This window comes from Prionailurus bengalensis, chromosome B3 (assembly GCF_016509475.1).
Source record: "Prionailurus bengalensis isolate Pbe53 chromosome B3, Fcat_Pben_1.1_paternal_pri, whole genome shotgun sequence".
Classification (NCBI taxonomy): domain Eukaryota; kingdom Metazoa; phylum Chordata; class Mammalia; order Carnivora; family Felidae; genus Prionailurus; species Prionailurus bengalensis.
The window spans coordinates 25,358,301-25,368,531 of record NC_057355.1 but is presented as its reverse complement, the minus strand read 5'-3'; the positions used below and the strand labels follow the sequence as shown (position 1 = coordinate 25,368,531).

Genomic DNA, 10,231 nt, shown 5'->3' with positions numbered 1-10,231 from the left:
TAGAATCTCCCAACAGCAATTCTTCAAACTGTCATGTATACATCATAAAATATAGCATTATGGCATAAATGATTGGAACAATATAATTAGCAAAGTAAAATTCATGACCATTTCAAACTTATTATTTCTTTTATAAAATATATTGTATTGGCGTCTTCCTAAATACCCACAGGTTTTTTTTTTAATTTAAAAGCCTAAAGTCATCAGTCCCAGGCAAATAACAAAGTTAGAAAGATGAATGTATGCAAACCATGTTCTCTACATTTCCTGTTTTGATCATTCTACAAGGGTAGCCTAAGAGGATTCTTTGTCCTTAGGTAATACACTCTGGAGACAGTGGCCCCAAACGTCCTCTCAGATGATTTTAAAAAGGTGTGGAAGGGAGGAGAAAGAGAACAAGCAATAATAATAAAGCAAATGGGACAAAATGGAAATAATGGAATAAAGTACCTTATACCATTCTTGCCTTTTTTTCTGTAAATTTGAAATTATAATAAAATTAATTTACAAAAAACTATTACAGTATACTTTTTATTTATTGTACAGTACACAGTTTATTATTTATTGTATATCTCTATCCATTTAATGTTTCAACAAAATTGAATGTTTCAATGAATGTTAATTTTTAATTAAAAATTTAATGTCAATATTTAATTTATATTACAATTTTTAAGTAAGAAATTAAAAATGCAATGTTTTATTACATTAAATTAAATTTTTACATTTGGATTACGCTTAAAATCATAATGCTTAAATGTGTAATATTTTAATGTTTCAACAAATTTTGATGTTTAAGAAGAATTTTTAAAAAAATTTTTAATGTTTATTTTTGAGAGAGAGTGCTAGCAGGGGAGGGTCAGAGAAAGGGGGGAACACATAATCTGAAGCAGGCTCCAGGCTCTGAGCTGTCAACACAGCCCCACGTGGGGCTCAAACTCACAAACCATGAGATCATGACCTGAGCTGAAATTGGACACTTAACTGAACCATCCAGGCACCCCTAAGAGATTTTTTTGTTGTTGTTTTAGAGAGAGAGAGAGTAGGGGAGAAAGGCAGAGGGAGCAAGAGAGTATCTTCAGCCGGCTCCATGTTCAGCGTGGCGCTTGACACAGGGTTCCATCCCACAACCCTGAGATCATGACCTGAGCCAAAATCATAAGTTAGATGCTCAACCGACTGAGCCACCCAAGCACCCCTCAAAAAGATTTTATAAGGTTTCAGAAAAGTCCCTTTGAGTGTTCCACTTTGCATAGTTTCAGCTTGCATGGCCATTTTTACAGTCCTGTACTATCATGCAGATCAAGGACTGCCTATGTTGTGTCCACTGTAAAACAGTTTTTATACCTACACTACTTCCTGCCCATGAAAGGAAGGCTATGAAGATGAGTCTCTGGCTCTTTAATTTCCGCCATGGAAACAAGATGATGAAAGGAATGACATCATTTGGAAAGCATTGCAATAAGACACACATGTTGGGCCACTGCTGTGGCTCTAGACCTACCACGTTCAGAAGTTGACCTGTGGCAAATGTGGTTATCCTGTCAAGCAGGAGAGAAAGTGCATGGATTCTGTGAAGGGACAGCACCTAAACCCAAGAGGGTAGCTGTTGCAGCATCCAGTTCATCTTAAAAATTTCAATGATTAGTCACACAATAAATGTTCTGGTTAAAAAAAAAAAGAGTCTGTGTGAAAATTTGCAATTTTAGACTTAGGCAAATGTGTAATTTCTTCCCAGAAAAGCTTCAGGAGCCAAAACCAGCAGGTTCCCCCCAGGGAACCAGATTAAACTCAACCCAAAACACAACATGAAAGAACATTCTAGTATCCAATGAAGCCATTTGAGCTACACTGGAGTGTGTGTGTATGTGGGGGGGTCTTCTCTTTGACAATTCTGACTCTTGTATGGAAGTATGGCTGTTATATTATTTAGGCCATTTGGGTAACAGAGAAGGAAATTGTTTTCAGTCTATTTCCAATGATGGGGCCTTGATGATCAGGATGTGTGGAAAGAAGGAAGAATCTCATAGGAACTCAGGAACAGTGTGTAGATGGGCCTTGCACAAAGCTAAAAGCCACAATTGTGCCAGAAATCTCAGCTGTAGGTCACTAAGGACTCAAGGCAGCAGTAGGACGTGGCCATCTTCAGTCTCTATGATCACTCAGTTTCCCCATCTCTATAACACTCCTATTTCTCCCAACTGCACACCTCACCTGTTCCTTAAACAGCATTCGTTTTCATGCAATTTCTGCTGACTCAAATTCCCAGATCCCTCATGGTCTCCCATGGCTACTCTTGCTCCTTCATTTCAGCACCTTCTCCTGAAACTGACTGAACCCTCCCTCCATATTTTTCTGCCCAATTCAAAGAGGGAAAATCTGATTGGCATTTGCTAGTTCCACTTGTCATTGTTTATAAAGAGCTTTCCATCCTGGGATACTCTGTGACAGTGGTCAGGGAAGGATACAGGTAGGGATCTGGGACAGAGCAGGAACATGTGAATAGTGACCTTGAAGAGCCTATGGCCTGTGAGTAGGTAAATCTATGCCTTGGAGGTGCATGCAGTTGGGCCAAATGTGCATCAACAGGACCCAAACATCTTCCAGAAAGAAAAGCTGTTCTTTACATTAGATAGTTGAACTCTTGTGCTGCACATACTAAATGATGAGGAATTAAAACATGTTTTGACACATCTTTGAAAATTAATGACTTCTATTATACTCATTAATAATTATCTTATTAATAAAAGAATATCTCTCTTTCCCTTCTGGTATTTCTTTGGTTTATTATGCTATCTAAATGGGGAAGGAGGAACACTCAAGTATCTTTTCTTGCCCACACCTGATAGTACCCACAATTATACTTGAATTGTTTACTTGAACTTTTAGTTGAACTAAGAACATAATGCACAGCAGAGACAAATCTTATTTGCCCATAGTAGCATAGATTAGCACCAAGAAATAAAATCATAAATACTTTGAAAATATTTTATCCACTATCTTTTTTTTTAAATAAAATTATAGTAATTATAGTAGGACTCTTTTGATGCTGAATAAATGATCTCTGAGTTTGGCTTCCTTGCCCATTCCCTGCTAAATTCTGGAAAATGGAATATAATCTGAAAACAGCTTATGTAAAGAATTAGTACAGAAGTTTAAGGGATTCTAACAATAAAAAAAAATCATAGTTGTACCAGAAAGTCAACTTTTAGAGTCTACAGAGAATTTCTCACACACTTTCCCCAAAATATCATAATTTATAGGGGGGAAAAAAAGAGAAGAATCCTCGTTCTCCATAACAATGTTCTAAGAAGAAAGTATGTGAAGAAGAAGAAGAAGAAGAAGGAAGAAAGAAAATTATTTTTGTCCAGGTATTATATTAAACATATTACTTGCATTCTGTATTCCAACCTTTACAATAACCCTGTGTAATAGCTGTTATTTTTACCCTTATTTTATTTATTTTTTTTTAAATTTATTTATTTTTGAGACAGAGAAAGACAGAGCATGAACGGGGGGAGGGCCAGAGAGAGAGGGAGACACAGAATCTGAAGCAGGCTCCAGGCTCTGAGCTGTCAGCACAGAGCCTGATGAGGGGCTCGAACTCACGGACCGTGAGATCCTGACCTGAACGAAGTGGGACGCTTAACCGACTGCACCACCCAGGCGCCCCTTTACCCTTATTTTATAGGTGAACAAACCAAAGATTATACATGTATGCAACTTACCCAAGGCTACACATAAAATAAATATCTGAGGATGAGATTGACTCTGAACCTGTGCTGTCGGCTGTATTCTGTCTAGGAAAAGGGCCAGGCAGCACTCTATCCACTAAATGTCAGTCCTAGCCTGGTAAATAGCTTGCAGGAAGCAGAGGTGGGTTCCAAGCCCAGGTATTTTGATACCTGAACCAGTCCCTTTACGGCACAATGCAGCTAGTTACATTAACTGTGAAATAGAATGAAAAATTCTACTTCTCCTCAACCTAGTCATTTCATAATATAAAGTGTTATTAATGCCAAGGTATCATTTCCTGACTTCTGTGGTTTTAATTGATTTGCTTAGCAAGACTTTAATGTATATCTAAGAGTTTAAATTCATTATAGTAGAAAAGTCCATTGTAACTTAATTAAAAGTGTTATTATGTCTTAAAATACTCAGTGGATTTTAATGGGCTGCTGATGATACAGAATGTATTTCTTTAAACTGATGCTTTTGCTTTGTTCTTTAATTATAGAGCATTTGTATAATCAGCTACCATTATTGCCAACTTAATGATAAAATAAAATAGAGTAATATTCCAAATACTAAAATTACAATTCACAGATAAAAGCAAAAAGAAAATGACACCTTGGATTTTTAGAATAATTATGAAAAATAATCGAACCTATGACATTTCTGTGGACTAAAGAAAAAACCTACTTCTCTGATGGGTAAACAGTAACTGAAAGAAGGATTGAAATTATTTCTTCCAAGGAAGCCAAGGAGATGACTTTGAAGAAGGAGGGTCAGGCTTTTGGCTCCAGGAATAATAGTATGTGAGTTTATTTCTGTCCTTTTCCTTTATGAAACAGCAACAAAAATTAAAATAAAAGTTACAAACTTCAAGAGATTAAAGTTTATCTCAATCTTTTCTGAGGAGAATGAGAGACCTAAATATATGGAGAGATGTGTCTTACTCATGGGTTAGAAGATTCAGTACTGTTAATATCCCTACTGTCCCTAAATTGATCTACAGATCCAATGCACTTCCATTCAGAATTTCAACAGATTTTTTTCATAGACACTGGCAAACTGATTCTAATATGCACATGGAAATGCAGAGGACCTAGGACTGCCTAAACTACAGTTGACCCTTGAACAACAAGGGGATTAGGGATGCCAACACTCTTATCCTCTCTATGCAGTCAAAAAAATCCATGTATAACTTTTGATAAATGCAACAGTACTTTGAAAGAGAAACAAGGTGGGGGACTAAACTTGATTTCAAGACTTATTACCAAACCACAGTAATCAAGATAGTATGATATTATCATAAAGAGAGAAAATTGAATCAAAAGAACAGAATAAAGAATCCAATTATATACCCACACATAACTGACAGATTTTTGACAGGTACAAAGGCAATCAGCACAGAAAGGACAGCATTTTTACAAAGATATATCTTCTATATAAAAAATAACTCGAAATCGGTCATAATGTAAAACCTACTATTATAAACTTCTAGAAGGATATATACAAGAAAAATCTTTGTAGTCACATATGTATGCTACCAAAAGGACAATCCATTTTTTTTAAATGAATAAATTGGACTCTATCGAAATTAGCAATTGTGCCCATCAAAAGACAAGTCACAGACTGAGAAAAAATATCTGCAGAGATCATATATCTGATAAAGGACTTGTATCTAGAATATATAAGGAATTATCAAAACTAAATAAGAAAAAAAAAACCAATTTTCTTAAATGTGCCAAATATTTGAACATGCACTGTACGAAGGAACACAAATGCCTAGTAAAATAGGACATGAAAATTAATGCAAATTTAATTTTAAAAGCCACCATGAAACACCATCTCACACACTTACTAGAAAGAGGAGACTTAAAAACAGTGACCATAACAAATGCTAGTAAGGATTAAGAGGAACTAAAACTCTCATACAGTGCTGATAGATACGAAATTATTTTTGGAAAACTGTTCAGTAGTTCATTAAAAAGTTAAAAACTCACCTACCATACAATTCCTTTCTACTCCTAGGTGGTATTTACCTAAGAGGACTGAGAGTGTACATCCACATAAACGTGTACATGAAGTTTCGAAGTGGTTTTTTTTTTGTTGTTTGTTTTGTTTTTTTTTTTTTCCTGAAATTTATTGACAAATTGGTTTCCATACAACACCCAGTGCTCATCCCAAAAGGTGCCCTCCTCAATACCCATCACCCACCCTCTCCTCCCTCCCACCCCCCATTAACCCTCAGTTTGTTCTCAGTTTTTAACAGTCTCTTATGCTTTGGCTCTCTCCCATTCTAACCTCTTTTTTTTTTTTTCCTTCCCCTCCCCCATGGGTTTCTGTTGAGTTTCTCAGGATCTACATAAGAGTGAAACCATATGGTATCTGTCTTTCTCTGTATGGCTTATTTCACTTAGCATCACACTCTCCAGTTCCATCCACGTTGCTACAAAAGGCCATATTTCATTTTTTCTCATTGCCACGTAATATTCCATTGTGTATATAAACCACAATTTCTTTATCCATTCATCACTTGATGGACATTTAGGCTCTTTCCATAATTTGGCTATTGTTGAGAGTGCTGCTATGAACATTGGGGTACAAGTGGCCCTATGCATCAGTGCTCCTGTATCCCTTGGGTAAATTCCTAGCAGTGCTATTGCTGGGTCATAGGGTAGGTCTATTTTTAATTTTCTGAGGAACCTCCACACTGCTTTCCAGAGCGGCTGCACCAATTTGCATTCCCACCAACAGTGCAAGAGTGTTCCCGTTTCTCCACATCCTCTCCAGCATCTATAGTCTTCTGATTTGTTCATTTTGGCCACTCTGACTGGCGTGAGGTGATACCTGAGTGTGGTTTTGATTTGTATTTCCCTGATAAGGAGCGACGCTGAACATCTTTTCATGTGCCTGTTGGCCATCCGGATGTCTTCTTGAGAGAAGTGTCTATTCATGTTTTCTGCCCATTTCTTCACTGGGTTATTTGATTTTTGGGTGTGGAGTTTGGTGAGCTCTTTATAGATTTTGGATACTAGCCCTTTGTCCGATATGTCATTTGCGAATATCTTTTCCCATTCCGTTGGTTGCCTTTTAGTTTTGTTGGTTGTTTCCTTTGCTGTGCAGAAGCTTTTTATCTTCATAAGGTCCCAGTAATTCACTTTTGCTTTTAATTCCCTTGCCTTTGGGGATGTGTCGAGTAAAAGATTGCTACAGCTGAGGTCAGAGAGGTCTTTTCCTGCTTTCTCCTCTAAGGTTTTGATGGTTTCCTGTCTCACATTTAGGTCCTTTATCCATTTTGAGTTTATTTTTGTGAATGGTGTGAGAAAGTGGTCTAGTTTCAACCTTCTGCATGTTGCTGTCCAGTTCTCCCAGCACCATTTGTTAAAGAGGCTGTCTTTTTTCCATTGGATGTTCTTTCCTGCTTTGTCAAAGATGAGTTGGCCATACGTTTGTGGGTCTAGTTCTGGGGTTTCTATTCTATTCCATTGGTCTATGTGTCTGTTTTGGTGCCAATACCATGCTGTCTTGATGATGACAGCTTTGTAGTAGAGGCTAAAGTCTGGGATTGTGATGCCTCCTGCTTTGGTCTTCTTCTTCTAAATTCCTTTGGCTATTCGGGGCCTTTTGTGGTTCCATATGAATTTTAGGATTGCTTGTTCTAGTTTCGAGAAGAATGCTGGTGCAATTTTGATTGGGATTGCATTGAATGTGTAGATAGCTTTGGGCAGTATTGACATTTTGACAATATTTATTTTTCCAATCCATGAGCAGGGAATGTCTTTCCATTTCTTTAAATCTTCTTCAATTTCCTTCATAAGCTTTCTATAGTTTTCAGCATACAGATCCTTTACATCTTTGGTTAGATTTATTCCTAGGTATTTTATGCTTCTTGGTGCAATTGTGAATGGGATCAGTTTCTTTATTTGTCTTTCTGTTGCTTCATTGTTAGTGTATAAGAAGAATGCAACTGATTTCTGTACATTGATTTTGTATCCTGCAACTTTGCTGAATTCATGTATCAGTTCTAGCAGACTTTTGGTGGAGTCTATCGGATTTTCCATGTATAATATCATGTCATCTGCAAAAAGCGAAAGCTTGACTTCATCTTTGCCAATTTTGATGCCTTTGATTTCCTTTTGTTGTCTGATTGCTGATGCTAGAACTTCCAGCACTATGTTAAATAGCAGCGGTGAGAGTGGGCATCCTTGTCGTGTTCCTGATCTCAGGGAAAAAGCTTTCAGTTTTTCCCCATTGAGGATGATGTTAGCTGTGGGCTTTTCATAAATGGCTTTTATGATCTTTAAGTATGTTCCTTCTATCCCGACTTTCTCAAGGGCTTTTATTAAGAAAGGGTGCTGGATTTTGTCGAAGGCCTTTTCTGCATCGATTGACAGGATCATATGGTTCTTCTCTCTTTTTTTGTTAATGTGATGTATCACGTTGATTGATTTGCGAATGTTGAACCAGCCCTGCATCCCAGGAATGAATCCCACTTGATCATGGTGAATAATTCTTTTTATATGCCGTTGAATTCGATTTGCTAGTATCTTATTGAGAATTTTTGCATCCATATTCATCAGGGATATTGGCCTGTAGTTCTCTTTTTTTACTGGGTCTCTGTCTGGTTTAGGAATCAAAGTAATACTGGCTTCATAGAATGAGTCTGGAAGTTTTCCTTCCCTTTCTATTTCTTGGAATAGCTTGAGAAGGATAGGTATTATCTCTGCTTTAAACGTCTGGTAGAACTCCCCTGGGAAGCCATCTGGTCCTGGACTCTTATTTGTTGGGAGATTTTTGACAACCGATTCAATTTCTTTGCTGGTTATGGGTCTGTTCAAGCTTTCTATTTCATCCTGATTGAGTTTTGGAAGAGTGTGGGTGTTCAGGAATTTGTCCATTTCTTCCAGGTTGTCCAATTTGTTGGCATATAAGTTTTCCTAGTATTCCCTGATAATTGTTTGTATCTCTGAGGGATTGGTTGTAATAATTCCATTTTCATTCATGATTTTATCTATTTGGGTCATCTCCCTTTTCTTTTTGAGAAGCCTGGCTAGAGGTTTGTCAATTTTGTTTATTTTTTCAAAAAACCAACTCTTGGTTTCGTTGATCTGCTCTACAGTTTTTTTAGTTTCTATATTGTTTATTTCTGCTCTGATCTTTATTATTTCTCTTCTTCTGCTGGGCTTAGGCTGCCTTTGCTGTTCTGCTTCTAGTTCCTTTAGGTGTGCTGTTAGATTTTGTATTTGGGATTTTTCTTGTTTCTTGAGATAGGCCTGGATTGCAATGTATTTTCCTCTCAGGACTGCCTTTGCTGTGTCCCAAAGCGTTTGGATTGTTGTATTTTCATTTTCGTTTGTTTCCATATATTTTTTAATTTCTTCTCTAATTGCCTGGTTGACCCACTCATTCGTTAGTAGGGTGTTCTTTAACCTCCATGCTTTTGGAGGTTTTCCAGACTTTTTTCTGTGGTTGATTTCAAGCTTCATAGCATTGTGGTCTGAAAGTAAGCATGGTATAATTTCAATTCTTGTAAACTTATGAAGGGCTGTTTTGTGACCCAGTATATGATCTATCTTGGAGAATGTTCCATGAGCACTCGAGAAGAAAGTATATTCTGTTGCTTTGGGATGCAGAGTTCTAAATATATCTGTCAAGTCCATCTGATCCAATGTCTCATTCAGGGCCCTTGTTTCTTTATTGACCATGTGTCTAGATGATCTATCCATTTCTGTAAGTGGTGTATTAAAGTCCCCTGCAATTACCACATTCTTATCAATAAGGTTGCTTATGTTTATGAGTAATTGTTTTATATATTTGGGGGCTCCGGTATTCGGCGCATAGACATTTATAATTGTTAGCTCTTCCTGATGGATAGACCCTGTAACTATTATATAATGTCCTTCTTCATCTCTTGTTACAGCCTTTAATTTAAAGTCTAGTTTGTCTGATATAAGTATGGCTACTCCAGCTTTCTTTTGGCTTCCAGTCGCATGATAAATAGTTCTCCATCCCCTCACTCTCAATCTAAAGGTGTCCTCAGGTCTAAAATGAGTCTCTTGCAGACAGCAAATAGATGGGTCTTGTTTTTTTATCCATTCTGATACCCTATGTCTTTTGGTTGGCGCATTTAATCCATTTACATTCAGTGTTATTATAGAAAGATACGGGTTTAGAGTCATTGTGATGTCTGTATGTTTTATGCTTATAGTGATGTCTCTGGGACTTTGTCTCACAGGGTCCCCCTTAGGATCTCTTGTAGGGCTGGTTTAGTGGTGACAAATTCCTTCAGTTTTTGTTTGTTTGGGAAGACCTTTATCTCTCCTTCTAGTCTAAATGACAGACTTGCTGGATAAAGGATTCTTGGCTGCATATTTTTTCTGTCTAGCACCCTGAAAATCTCGTGCCAATTCTTTCTGGCCTGCCAAGTTTCAAAAGAGAGATCAGTCACGAGTCTTATAGGTCTCCCTTTATATGTGAGGGCACGTTTACCCCTTGCTGCTTTCAG

General features: G+C 37.2%; 1 pseudogene; it reads left to right on the top strand.

Moving 5' to 3' along the window:
• The first annotated feature begins 1,421 nt into the window (after window positions 1–1,421).
• Window positions 1,422–1,678, top strand: LOC122467834 (annotated as a pseudogene).
• Window positions 1,679–10,231: the final 8,553 nt, after the last annotated feature.